The sequence below is a fragment of the Salvia hispanica genome, chromosome 5, assembly GCF_023119035.1.
Source record: "Salvia hispanica cultivar TCC Black 2014 chromosome 5, UniMelb_Shisp_WGS_1.0, whole genome shotgun sequence".
Classification (NCBI taxonomy): domain Eukaryota; kingdom Viridiplantae; phylum Streptophyta; class Magnoliopsida; order Lamiales; family Lamiaceae; genus Salvia; species Salvia hispanica.
Genome location: NC_062969.1, coordinates 15,257,563 through 15,271,027, shown reverse-complemented (window position 1 = coordinate 15,271,027; position 13,465 = coordinate 15,257,563). Strand labels below are relative to the sequence as shown.

Below are 13,465 nucleotides of genomic sequence, written 5' to 3'. Positions count from 1 at the left end.
TGATGAACAGTGTGTGATCGGAATTGCTTTGTCGGTACCCATACTTCTTCATCACCTCCGTGAATCGTCCAAACCATGCTCTCGGAGATTGTTTCAGCCCGTACAATGTCTTCTTTAGTTGGCATACCTCTCCCACTTGGAACTCATCAGTAAATCCAGGTGGAGGTTCCATGAAAACCGGCTTTGGTAGCTCCCCATGTAAAAAGGCATTAGTCACATCGAATTGGTGAAGTGGCCAATCCTTGTTGGCAGCAATTGAGAACAGTACTCTTACGGTGTTGATCTTTGCTACAGGCGAAAAAGTCTCATCATAATCGATCCCATGGGTCTGGGTGTATCCCTTTGCCACAAGCCTGGCTTTGTATCTCTCCACCGTGCCGTCTGGCCTTCTCTTTATCGTGAACACCCATCTACACCCAACAGTCTTCACTCCTTTAGGCAATTTGCCTTTTACCCATGTATTGTTCTTCATTAGTGCCTTCATCTCCGTGATCATAGCATCCCTCCAGTGTTTATGTTTCATTGCTTCCTCCGCAGATTGTGGAATTTCTTCTTCTTCATACAATGCGGCCTCAAATGCTCTGGCCATCTTGGCCAAATTCCCCTGCACGAAGTTCGCTACTCCGTATCTACTCTTCTTTCCAATCTTTTCAGGAGAATATCTCTTTGGAGGCACTCCTCTTGTGATCCGATTAGGAAGAATGTATCTCCCAGTGTCACTATCAACCGTGTTATCCTCTTTTGGGGAATCTGTACTCACATGGTCAGGGGAAACTGTATTTTCATCGGGATCAAGAATTACCTCGGATATCATTTGAGAAGGATCTGGGGGCGGATGAGATGACTCTGGTGGCGAGACCTGCTCGGCGGCAATGACAACTGGTTCTGTTGGACCCTCAATCGAAGAATTTGGAAATGGCACCACCCAACTTAGGTAGTCCGATGAACTACCTGGATCACTCTCCCCCTGACTACTAAGGTGGGTGTGGTAAAAGAATTCAGTTTCCAAGAAGTTACAATTCATGGTGGTAACGATTTTCCTGGTGTAAGGATCAAAGCAACGGTATCCCTTCTGGTTCACCCCATACCCGACGAAGACACATTTGGTCGCACACGGTGATAATTTGGTTCTCTCGTTTTTAGGGATATGAACATAGACGGTGCAACCAAAGACTTTGGGTGGAAGGTTTAGGTGCTGGGGAATTTTGGTCATTTTGGAGAGGATATCAAAGACTTTGGGTGATAATTTTGGAGTTTTCTTGTTGAGGATTTTTGTAGGTAGACGGTTCATGAGGTAAACGGATGTGGCTATGGCTTCGGGCCAGAAATGTTTGGGTACTTTGGATTCGATCATGAGAGCTCGGGTAATTTCTAGGATTGTCCTATTTTTCCTTTCTGCTACCCCATTTTGTTCAGGTGTATAGGCACATGATGTTTGGTGGATCATTCATTTTTCTTTACAAAACTGGGCCATAGAATTATTAACAAACTCCCTCCCATTGTCTGACCTAAGGGTTTTTATGGTGGTATGAAACTGTGTTTGAATCATTTGGAAGAACAAAATAAATTTTTCCACAACTTCAGACTTATGTTTCAAAAAATATATCCAAGTCATTCTAGTGCAGTCATCAACAAATATCACAAAGTAATGAAAATTACCCCCAACAATTGGAGCAGGGCCCCACACATCAGCATGTATCAAAGAAAATATGGTATTCATACGAGTGTTTGTAAGTTTAAATGACAGTCTGTGGCTTTTGGCCAAGACACAGGTTTCACAAGAAAAGTCTGTAGGAATCAAAAAGTTTGGAAAAAGAAGTTTAAAATAACCAGGAGAAGGGTGTCCTAGTCTTCGGTGCCATAGCCAAATTTCTTGTTTCGTGGACCCGTGAGCCAGCATCGCACTGCCATGTTGAGCTATCTCGTCCACATAGTAAAGTCCTTGCTTCTCAGTGCCACGCCCAAGAATCCTCCTCGTCTGAATATCCTGTAATATGCAAAAGGTAGGATGCATCAGAAGTGTACAGTTCAAGTCTCTAGTCACATGACTTATGGACATTAATCTCTGAGAAAGTGTAGGAACATGTAGACAGTTTGATAAGCGGAGAGTGGGAGAAATATCAATGGTTCCCGACCCAACAACAGTGATTAATTCCCCGTTTGCAGTCTTAATATATGTATCAGTGACAACATCATAGCTACTAAAATCATTCCGGTCTGGGGACATTGTATCTGTGGCCCCACAATCAAAAATCCAACCCCGATTACTAGCTCTATCACCATTATAAACATGAAATGCAGCGGAAACATTTTCTAAAGGTGCAAAGGGGTTTTTTGATAAGAAACAACAAGTATTTGGGGCTCTTTGAGTTTTTGTTAAAGCCTGGGGTCGGTTTTGATAAGTCACACAATCTGGGGGTGGAAATTTAATATCATGGGGTTCAAACTGTAATAAAGCTTTCTGATGGGGATTAAAATATGAAACAGAGTAATTACTAGGGTTTGGTTTAAAACCAAACCCTCTACCTCCAATGGCGCCGCCGCTCCGTTCCTCCTTCTCGGCGAGATTGCCCGCCCCCCGTACGCCGCCGCCGCCGCCGGTTGAGGCATGTGTTCCCGGCGGTTTCTCCTGCCCCATTGTCATCTCTCTGTTTCCAGGCCCGGTTTGCCTCTGCTGTCCTCGTTCATCGACGCCGATGGCGAGTCTCGCCTGAGCTCTTGCCTTCTGTTTCTCCTCCCACCATTCTGGATATCCGATTAGGAGGAAGCACTCCTCCTTGGTGTGTCTCGGTTTTCCGCAGTGAGAGCATATCAGCCGGGATTTATCCGGCCTGTTTCCCGGCCGGTGAGTGGCTGCGGTGGGGTGTGGCGGTGCGCCTTGGTTAGGTCGTCGACTTTGGGCGGCTAAACCGTGCCCAATTCCCCCCCAAATGACGAATCGGCGCTCCTGCCGTCGGCTCCTCCGGTGAGTGAAGGGGATGAACTGATGCTTCTTCGAGTAGCCTCCTTCTTCACGTACCCGTAGGCAGCCTCAACTGATGGGTGCGGTTCTTCCTTGAGGATTTCCCGCTTAATCGAGTCATATTCCTGGTTCAATCCTGTGAGAAACTTAATTAGTCTCTTGCTGCTGGAGAATTCTCTGAATTGGTCTACACCCTTGTCGCAGCAAGTAATCGGTTGTTTCTGGGAGCGATCGATGTTGATCCACAGCCCATTGATTCTTCGATAATATGTTTCCAGGTCGAGATCTCCTTGCCTAATGTTGATTGCCTTCTCTTCCAGGTCGTAGATGAGATATGGATCTGCCTTACTGTTGTATGTTATCGCAAGGCTATCCCACAACGCCTTTGATGTTTGGTGGTGTGCGAAATCGGCGATGATATCGTCTTCGATGTTATCGATGATCCATGAGAAAACGACTAGATCGTCTTCCTCCCAGTCGTCATACTCCTTGCTTCCGGGTTCGGGAGGTTCCTTCCTGATGTACAAGTAGGCCCCTCGGCCTCCTATTTTGACCTTCATCAATCTTGACCAGATTGGGTAGTTTTTTCCGTTCAACTTGAACGCAACGGTGACATTCTTGCTGTTCCTTAATCTCGTTGGAGTTTTCAGATGGTTCTTGGTATCTTCTTCACTGTCTGACATTGTTTTTGATGTAGGATTTGGTTTATGTGGTTGATTTGGCTATATGGGTCGAGAATTGGTATATTGTGGCTATGATGATTTTGTTCTGAGCCAAGATCGTTCCTGCTCTGAGGCCATGTTAAGAGGATCGGTAAGAGGTTTTGTATATATTTTTCTGATAATTACATTGTACATGGAGTACTATTATATAGAACTAGGGATTGCTCTACAAGGTAAACCTAATTAACATAATTACAAAGATTGCATATCTCCTATAATTGGTAAATAAGTAATCTACCCATATCTTCCTCTTGATACGGTATAATCTTCTCCAACAAACATAATTCACATGGGTATTCGACCTTCTGATACTTTGGTTTAGTGGTAGTTGATGTTCATCTATGTAATAATACTCCCTCCGTTTCATAGTAATGGAGACGTTTCTTTTCGGCACGGAAATTAAGAAAAATTGTGTTAGGTGAGTTAAGTAAAAGGAGAGTAAAGTGGAAAATGAAAAAGGTTGAGAGATGAAGAGAGAATAAAGTAAGAGAGAGTAAAGTAGGTGTGGAAAAATGTGTTGACTTTTACAAAAAAGGGAAATGACTCTATTACTATGGAACGTACCAAAATGACAAAATGACTCTATTACTATGGAACGGAGGGAGTATTGAATTTCAATTATATTAAGTGTACACTTTAGTTATTTTTTGTTTTAGTTACTTTGAATTATGCTTTGGTATTTTCTGACCTCACTACAGTTTCAGAGGACCAATTGAAAATAGACATGCAAAAGATCTCATATATAGCAGCGGTGCACACTCATAATTTGATTTGTGTTGCTAAATGTGTTGATATATGTGATCATTGATGAGTTTAGTCATGTATACGTGTTGTGACTTAAACTTCTTTGGTTCTATATTAACATGTTCACTAGAACAGATCGGTAAAGATGATTAATATAAACAGTAAGCACGCAACTTCAGTAATGTACAATCATTTGGTGACTTTTATGTTGGCCGAAGTGGGAGATTGTTGGAACATTTTAATATGGTCCAACATAATAGTCTAAAGATTGTATAATATTAATGACTATTTATTGATTGACCCGATTACGTGATCTACTAAGGTTATATAACTTATAGGGTCAAACGATTATCTATAAAAGTATGAGGGCTATTGTGCATATACTATTTTGGATAACTTTAATTTTGTTATGGATGAAACTAAAGTTATAATAAAGTTAGGGGCTTATTCTCTAAATACATGGTTATGGTCCCCAAGTGTAACCAATAAATAGATCAATAGATTCTCATTCCTATTGATCAGACATATAATAGTACTTCACATATTACGGAGAATCTGTGAATGCGTTGGCACTTGGAAGGCTAATTTTCATACTTCAGAATCATCAAAAACATCAAACACAATGAATCTGAATCCATGTAAGCTTCCGCTTTATGTTTATCAATCGTATTCGACATGTGTGATTTATGTCATGACTGCGTGAATCTTTAATTTGATTCAAACATGGGATTCATTCTTAAAATATAAATTTTTTATTTTTATAAAACAGATAAAAAAGAAAAAAAAAGGTTATTTTTAAGGATAGGAGGGAGCGGAAAGAAAAAAAAAGGTTATTTTTAAGGATAGGAGGGAGCGGTGTTATAATTCTATTCTGAAAGTAAATGATGTCCCAGGAGTTTACAATCATATCATGATCACACAGTTGTACAACGTGAATCATGCAAGGATAAGTTTAAGAAAATTGTAGACAGATACTATGTAATAAAAAGGGCAGGTATAAATTGATTGGGTGGTAGGTATTAAATAAATAATTTCAGATACACCATTTACACAATTTATATCAAATTATATGGGCAGCTACAACTCCTACGTCCTAACTGTAGTCGGTCAGAAATTACTTCTTTCGTCCATAAAATGTCGCATATTTGACTCGGCACAGATTTTAAGAAATATGAAGATAGTGAGTGAAAAAAATTAATAGAATATGGGTTCCACATTTATATATACTAGTTGTATAATAGATTGTGAGGGTAATGAGTTAGTGGAAAATGAGTTTCATTCACCTTAAATGATAAAAAAAAGGAAAGTGAACAATATTTTATGGACGAACTGAAATGGCAAAAGTGAATAATATATCGTAGACGGACCAAAATGACAAAAGTGAACAACATTTCACGGATGAGGAAAGTAGAATTGTGGCGTGCGATCGTCCAATGCCTATTAAAGAGGCGAGATGATTGATGACCGCAAATTAGGTCGTCAAATCACATCTATAATTTCTTAAATTTGAAATATATAATATTTTATGTCATTTATACTATAATAATTACATTTTAATTAAATAAATTCTAAATTTCATTTCTTTCAAATTTATAAACATCACATTTTAAAAAAAATGAAACTATTGATACTATTATGAATAATAAATTAAAAAAAATCTGTTGTGGGACCATGATTTTTGATTGTGAATATTTGAGATCTATACTAAAATGACTTGTTATTAGTATAGCTTGTATATATTTGTGGTATGCTTTTGTGACTTGTGAGTACCTTAAAATTATCGCAACAATATATTTCACGCTACTAAAACAATTTCAAATTTTACAAAACTTATGTCGACAAACCATGTAACGTTGAAATTTATACTAGAGTATTAAAAATGACAATTTTGCAATAGAGAGATATTTTTATAAATAATACTCCCTCCTTCTCCAAAGAATATGCACTTTGAGTTCGGCAAGTTTTAATGTAAAATTGGTAAAGGAAGAGAGATGTAGAGAGAAAAAGTAATTATAGTATTATTAGTGGGGGATGAGTCCACTTTATTGTAAAGAAAAGAGTTTCTGAAATCGAAAAGTGCATATTCTTGTAGAACGGACTAAGAGTGCGTATTCTTATGGGACGGAGGGAGTACTAGTTTACAACATAAAGCATATCAATTCTCTTTAATATCTATATCAATTAAAAAATTGAACATGTTTTAGCGTGGTGTGTGATTCAGATTAAGCATTCTCTAAAGATGGTTAGCCGATGATTTCATGGTGACATCGATGTCTTGGCCTCCCCACTTCCTCATCCTCTCCGACGTCTGCTCCACCTGCAATTGCATCGTTTCAAATATCGATTGTCAATATCTACACAACAGAAAGAGATAGTTAGATAGAAAGATAGACGGAGAGAAATACCTCCTTGTCTCAATTGGTTCTATAAATTAGAAGTATGAGCACCAGTGTTTGCGATCCAATTCCAACAATTATGCCTCCCCAAAGCCCCTAAATTAATTTGACAACAAAAAAATAACATAACATAACATAATACTCCATGAAAGCAATTAGGCCTAAACTAAAGAAATTATATACTACCATGACTCCCAAATCAGCCACATAACCAAGAAGGTATCCTAAAGGCACACCAATAACGTAGTAGCAAGCGATGTTGATGTATGCTACCACTCCTTGCCAACCTCCTCCTATGGCTACGCCTGCACCATACATCCAATTCCACCGATTATATCAATATCATGTTCATTCATCCCAACACTAACACTACTTCGACTACCTGATATCACTGGTTGGATGCTGTTCAGAAGCATTGTGATACTCAGAAGCCCTGGAAGCCGAGCCACCGCCTGTTGCATTACCGGACTATCCGTTTATATAACCGTGAAATGATTCCTCGTGGCAAGGATGGAAATCATGCACACAATCCCGATTACGAGTGACTGGAATAGAGTCACATAAACAGAGTATTTAGCTGCCCTCGCCCGTCCCAGCCCAAGCTCGGTCGATACCCGAACACTAATCACACATAGTCACAAACAAAACCAATAATCAATACTAGTACTAGTATAACAAGCACCCACCAACACCAATAAATATGATCATCACCTTATGGCGGCATTCATTCCGATAAACACCATTAATTCCAATCCATTGATGTTCATGCTGCAAATCAACATTCACTCATTAACCTTATAATCCATCTATAGATACTATCAAAAAGGGCTCACTAACCAAATAGAGAGGGCGCCGACTGAAGTGACTGCGTCATCAAGGCCACCGGCTAGAACTATGATGCTCATCATATACCAAACCTCAAGGCATAACATGACAGCAGACGCGAGAGACAGCCTGACAAACGCCCCAATCTCCCTAAATGCATCGCAGGAGAAGTTCCAGCCATCCTTGCAGAAACCTACAACATAAACAAACTGGGAGATTGCAATCAACCAGCTAGAAACATTGCATGCCAGAGCTGCACCGGGCGTTCCCCACCCCAGTACAACGATAAAGAGCCAGCACCACAACACATGCCCCACAAGAGTAAGGGCTGCAATCCAAGCGATGCCGTTGACTTTGCTCTGGGCTTGGAGAAACTTCTGCGTCGGAAATATGACTGCCAGTGCAAACATTTGAGGGATGGTTAGCATAGTGAAAATGCCAGCAGGTTTGGAAATTTGCTCAGGCTGTCCCAACAGCATAAGAATAGGGGTAGCAAATATGTAGAGGGGCGTGAGGAGAATGCAAGTTGTGAAAAGGATGATTGCGGTCCACTGCATGTAAACGCCGAGCATGTGAACTTGCCCGGCCCCAAATGCCTGCCCACACAGTGTCTCAAGTGCACTTCCCATTCCCAGCTGCATATTATCATCATTTGCATTACATTACCTCGCTCATAAATCACAATCCAACACATTTGAACATCAAATGTGCTTCAAAATTCCTATTTACTACCTTCGGCCACAATAAATAGTCATGTTTTTTTTTTCACCAAAATTAGTCTCTATCCATTTGGTAAATGGGCTTCTTGGTATGATGAAATAGAATGAGGAGGGAATGGAATGGAGATGAGAATGTAGGAGGTGGGAATGGAATGGAGATTTCATTCCATTCCATTATTGTGCTTGGTAAGCACAAGGAATTCAAAAGGAATGGAATTGTTATTCCTTTATTGATTCCATTCCTATGTTTGACAACTACAAATTAATATGTTGATTCTACCAAAAAATAATATTTAAGGTTATGTTCGGTACCATGGAATTGAGTCCTTGGAATTGGAATATGAATAATTATATCCACAACACACACTTTACACACTACACACATTTCACACACTACACACATTACAAACACTACACACAGTTCACACACTACACACTCACACACTACACACATTTCACACACTACACACATTACAAACACTACACAAGTTCACATAATTCACACACTACACATATTTCACACACAACACACATTTCAAGCATCCTATTTTTGAACTTTTTTTTTAGCTTTTAAAAAAAATTTCGATCCAAACCGAACCGAATCGAAAAACTGAAAATTTTCTAAAGTTTAAACTGATTCAAACTGAAAAACTGAACTAAATTTGAAATTTTAGTTTGTGTGAAGTGCGTGTATTTCGTGTAAAATTTGTAAGCGTGTGTAATGTGTGTACAATGTGTATATTTTGTGTATAGTGTATGTAGTGTGTTTATTTTGTGTGCAATGTGTGTATTTTGTGTGTAGTGTGTGTAGTGTGTGTAGTGTGTGAAATGTGTGTAGTGTATGAAGTGCGTGTAGTATGTGAAATGTGTGTAGTGTGCGAAATGGATGTAGTGTGTGTAGTTCGTGTAGTGTGTGAAATGTGTGTAGTGTGTGTACTGTGTGAAATGTGTGTAGCGTGTGAAGTGCGTGTAGTGTATGAAATGTGTGTAGCGTGTGTAGTGTGTGAAATGTGTGTAGTGTATGAAATGTGTGTAGTGTGTGTAGTGTGTGAAATGTGTTTAGTGTGTGAAGTTTGTGTATGTGTATGTGTAGTGTGTGAAATGTGTGAAGTGTGTGTAGTGTATGTAGTGTGTGAAGTGTGTGAAATATGTGAAATGTGTGTAGTGTGTGAAGTGTGTAAGTGTGTGTGTGTGTGGATTTTTCAATTATTAAAAAAATTTAAAATTTTAATTTTATTATAAAATTGTGATGATATTAAATTTAAATATAATTTAAAATAATATTTATATAATTTTGTTAAAATTTAAAATAAGAAAAAAAGGGATATGAAATAGAATGGAATGACCATTCCAGGTCATTTCAATTGGAATGGTGATTCCTAAGATTATAAATCATTTTCCTTCACAAAGTTAAATAATTTTCTTAAAATTCGTGTTGAATCAAAATGAGACTATAAATAATGGATGGGGGAGTAATATAATTAAAATGCTCAGTATAGTCAGTAGTAATGCCTCTTTTCGGGGGTGGATCCTCTGAAGTTTTAAAAATCACAGCACCACATGTTGTGTTTAAAACGCAGCACAGATTAAATAAAACGCAGCTGAAAAAGTGGGCAATCATTTTCTTATTTTTTACATTTCTTTTACTGATGTACTGTAAAAGATATGAACTGTAGTGATTGCTTTATTTTTCCTTCTTTACACTATGTTAATGACTATGGATTTCATCTTTGTGGACTAGTGGAGGTTCTATTAAACCGTATAATCTTAATTGTTAATGAGTTTTTTCGTAAACTAACATTTTTCAAAAGAGTTGGCAATAAAAAATTCAAGATGTCTGCAAATTTGCTAATGTTTTTCCTTTTCATTCTTAATTTTTAGACCATGTATATTTTTTTATGACATACAGTAGTATTTATTTTAATTATGAAACACTTTTCCAATTTGGAACTCAAAAAATATTTTAACATTCAATGTAATTTATAAGCTAAAATATTTATAAATTCCAGTCATAATACTATCAGATATTTTAGTATACGTTTTTTTTTTTTATATGATTACCAACTTTTTCATCTACTCCCTCCGTCCCCCATTAGGAGTCACACTTTTCCATTTCGGTCCGTCCCCAATTAAGAGTCACACTTCATTTTTACCATAAATGGTAAGTAGGTCTCACATTCCACTAACTCAATTCACTCACATTTTATTATAAAACCAATATAAAAAAATGGGTCTCACATTCCACTAACTTTTTCAACCAACTTTTCTTTACATTTCTTAAAACCCTTGCCCGATCAAAGAGTGACTCCTAATAGGGGACGGAGGGAGTATTTTTTATTCAACGTGTGTTGCATTTTAAACACAGCATGTGATGCTCTGATTTTTAAAACTGCAGAAGATCCACACCCGCCTCTTTTTTACGCTATGCAGAAAAAATAATTGTATAAAATAATAGTAATATTATAGGTCAACACAATCACAAATAAGTCTGAGAAAGAGGTAGAAATGCAATTTAAGGAAATATTGGAGAGGAAATTAAGGAATAGTTTAAGTAACTAACCAGAAAGCCGTAAGCAAAGTTGCCGATAACTGAGGTAGCAATGGAGAAAGTGGAGAGCTGGACATCTCCGAGGTGGCCGACGAAGATGGTGGAGACGAAGGTGATCCCGTACTGACACAAATCTAAAAGGCTATGGGGCCGCCTATCGCCCACAGTTTCACTGGCTCCAAACAGAAAATTCTCCACCATGTTTTGACCCCTCTGGCTTCACGGTAGTCGCCACTCTCTCCGATCAGATCTAAATTGTCGGACCTGCGCTCCAGCAGCGCCGCCTCCATACGCTTTTTTGCCAAACAAAGACGGAGAAGAGAGCAGACAGCAGAGGACACAACACATCAATAATAGCGCGCCTCGCTTTTCGTAGTAGAAAAAGGAAATCAATAATTTTCGTAAAATTACAGTACTAGTATTTTTCATTGTTCATGTTTTAATAAATTATTAACTGTATGAAAAGTTAATAAGAAAAAGCTAGTAGTGGGTTGCTCATACTTTTATATCCTCCGTCCGCCAGAATTAATTATGAAACACTTTGATTTTCGGCATGAAATTTTATGTAATATTATTATTTTGTGAATTTATGAAGAAAAAGTAAAGTAAAAGTATTTTAAAAAAAATAAAAATGATGTTGTTTCAGTTTTAAAAAATGTTTCATTCTTAATAGGACAATATTAAAAAGAAAACATTTCATTAAAAATGAAATAAGACATTTGTTGGCGGATGAATGAAAAAGAAAAAATGAACATTTAATAACGAACGGAAGGAGTATTTAGTTGATATTGACTATTAACAAAATGTCATTATATATTTTATAACAAAATTATAAAAATGAAATGATTTTATTTATTTTTGTAATGATGAGGAGAAGTGGAAGTGTAACGCCTGAGGCAAGAGTAGGGAGTAGCGTTGGTGCAAAGGCACATATAAGGAGCGTCTCCTACATCTAAAGAGAAATGGGATATGAATGAACTAAAACACATTAGAATGAGAGGGATTTTAAGGATATACAAGTATGAGACTGTATATTAAAGGGAGCTTAATAGATTCGATAAGTGTTATTCATACCAATAGGTACTACTCATACCAATAGGTGCATCATCTTATTTTCAGGCATCCATATAGTAAGTACTTCAAAGTGATCATTTGGGAAGCTGCCTCCCATGGAGCATGTAAGACACTAATTGAGAATAAATCATGTTCGAAAGACTAGCGTTAGTATATGAGAATAATTTTGGTAGTCGGGTCCTTACAAAAAGTGAAAAGATTTTATACATATATAAAAAGAAATTTTTATTTATTTCAACCGGAATTATGGCAAGCTACTGTGGAGAAACATCCATGATCACCGTTTATAATTTTTGAAGAAAAATCACTTATGACTTATGAGCTGAATATTTACAAATCATCATGACTATATAAGAAAACAATATCTTGAAAAAATGTGAATTAGCAAAATATTTGATCATAAATTATTTATTTATTCTGATGGGTGAAGTCATGCATATTATAATATTAATACTATATGAGGATCACGTTATTCACGTATCATTGATGCTTAGTCTACGTAAGCGTTATTCTTTTTCATTTGTACAATTTATTTTAATCATAATACCTCAAAAACTATCATCATAACTTTATAAAATACATAAAATTTAATTTTTATTTTATAATACTATTTTTTCATTTATTTGAAGTAAATGGGAAAGATGATGAATCAAACTCTGATTTTAAAAAATGGGTTAGTGATTTAATACAATATTTTACTTTCAATAATTTTATAATCCCATCATGGAATTTGAAATTTATCAATTTTATCTCCAATCTTTGTAAATGGTAGTATCAATTTTTATCTCATTTTTTAATGAGTAGAGGCCAAAATTGGTCCTGAACATATGCCCATTTTATTATTTTGGTCCTAAATTTTATCTTTTGAATTTATTGATCCTGAACATATGCTCATTTTATCATTTTGGTCATAAATTTTATCTTTTGAATTTTTTGGTCTTGTACATTTCAAATCGGATCACAATTGGTCATCCGTTAACAATTCTGTTAATACTTAATAGTCAACAATTTTGACCAACTTAAGCAATTTTTACAACACTAATGGAAAAAAAACGAAAGTTCACATCTTCCTCCTTCGACGGGCGCCATTGTTGTATGAGGGGCGAGCGGCGGGCGGCGGGACGAAAGCTAAGCTTGTTTATCGGCAGAAGGAAGAAACTCTAGATGGAGAAGGAGAACGATAAGTCGACAGAGAACGAGAACGAGAAGGTGATAGAGAAGGGGAAGGGGAAGAGCACCTGCCTCTCAAAATCGAATCCGACTAAGAATCGACCTCAAACACATTCTCCTACTGAGAATCGACTGCAACCACCGTTGAAAAGAGAGATTGGTATGTGTTTGGTAAACACGCTGTGCGCACAGAAAGAATATAACAGGTTTCCTTGGTCCAGCAAATCCTCTAGATCACGCGGTCTAGGAACTCGTTGGTCGTCGGAAAATCCTGGTCGTCGGACACACAGAGCACTCTTTCAAAA

At 37.4% G+C, this 13,465-nt stretch overlaps 1 long non-coding RNA gene and 1 pseudogene across 1 annotated transcript; one reads left to right on the top strand and one right to left on the bottom strand.

Moving 5' to 3' along the window:
* The first annotated feature begins 3,085 nt into the window (after positions 1–3,085).
* LOC125191402 lies at positions 3,086–3,772 on the top strand. The gene is made up of 3 exons (XR_007171099.1): positions 3,086–3,169; positions 3,283–3,571; positions 3,660–3,772. It is a non-coding gene; the product is annotated as an uncharacterized LOC125191402 (long non-coding RNA).
* A 2,656-nt stretch (positions 3,773–6,428) lies between these two features.
* On the bottom strand, positions 6,429–11,252 carry LOC125190844 (annotated as a pseudogene).
* Between the last annotated feature and the right edge of the window lie 2,213 nt (positions 11,253–13,465).